Here is a 1349-nt window from a genome sequence, read left to right on the forward strand (position 1 = left end):
GACATGCTCGGAGTGATAGTGCAGGACAGGGTCATTTCTATTCAACAAGTTTAGATGAAAGTGATTAGTCGAGACCCGCACAGCTTGGAAACCAAGAGCCTCACTTCACTTGCCCTCAAGATAGGCAAACCCATGTTGGTCCACTTAGACTTGCTAAAAGATGGCCAATGGAAGTCTACCAATATGAGAAAGGAATCTCAAAAAATCAGATCAAGTCCGTTAATTTCATCATCATTAGCAAAAAAGATGAATAAGGGGTCACGGTCATCACTGATTACGATCCTGAAGAAGAAGAGAAGTGGCTTTGGCAGGTCGAGCTACCCCATCCCGTATGAGATTGGGGAAAACTTACTTGAAGCAGTATGGCTCGATCAATAATGATTTTAACAAGAAGGATCATCGAGATAGGATGCATTACATCCCACTCAGTACAAAGCTAAGGAAATAGGCTTCAACAAGCCTTTCCACTTTGACATCATGGCCCAACTTGCTAACATACCAGCTATGATCATGATTTATGAACTGCTCTGTCTCTCCCCTAAGACCGAATGGCGGTCAGTGATGCCTATGATAATGCTGAAGCATTCCTTGCTGAGTTTCCATCAATCCCGGAGGAAGAGGAAGGTGAACCCATGTGTGCCCATTGCCACCAAGCAATGAGATAGGTACTGAACATAACTTTCACATCATAAAAAATACTCATATCAATGAGCAATCATCATTGTCTGCTGTACTATAAGGGTTATGTGACCTTAACCCTATTTGAGTACATCCAAATTGGTTTGAGGTTAGCACTCGGCATCATGTTGTGGAGGGTGTTTCCTTAACATCCCCGCACACTGACTGTCAACATCATGCATAATAATTTACAGATTTAACTCTTCTACTAGAGATCCATTGGAAAAAATCCATATGAGAGTCAAAGATCTCAATTTGAGGGTTACTTGTCACATAATTGACAAAGATACATCATATGACCTCCTCCTTGGACGACCCTTGATCCATCAGAAATTGGTCGTTCCCTCAGCATTGCACCAATGTCATGAATAGTTTTTATAAGAATAGAATTGTGCAAACTCTCTTGGTAGAGAAGCAGACTTTTAAGGGGATGATGATTAATGATTGTGCCGACACTATCTTCTACCTAAGGGCTCAAAAAGTGGAAATGTCACTAACATTGAACCTGACAATGATCCTACTGTAAATCGTAAAACCACTATGATAGACATAGGGGGACCATGAACGCTCTCGGTGGTGAGTGGACTATTAATAATAGTATCAAGTTAGCTTACCCCTTATCCAGCGATATCGGTAGTGAGTTAGATGAGCCAGGGACAAGTCTAGAATAG

Source organism: Asparagus officinalis, chromosome 4 (genome assembly GCF_001876935.1).
Source record: "Asparagus officinalis chromosome 4, Aspof.V1, whole genome shotgun sequence".
Lineage (NCBI taxonomy): Eukaryota > Viridiplantae > Streptophyta > Magnoliopsida > Asparagales > Asparagaceae > Asparagus > Asparagus officinalis.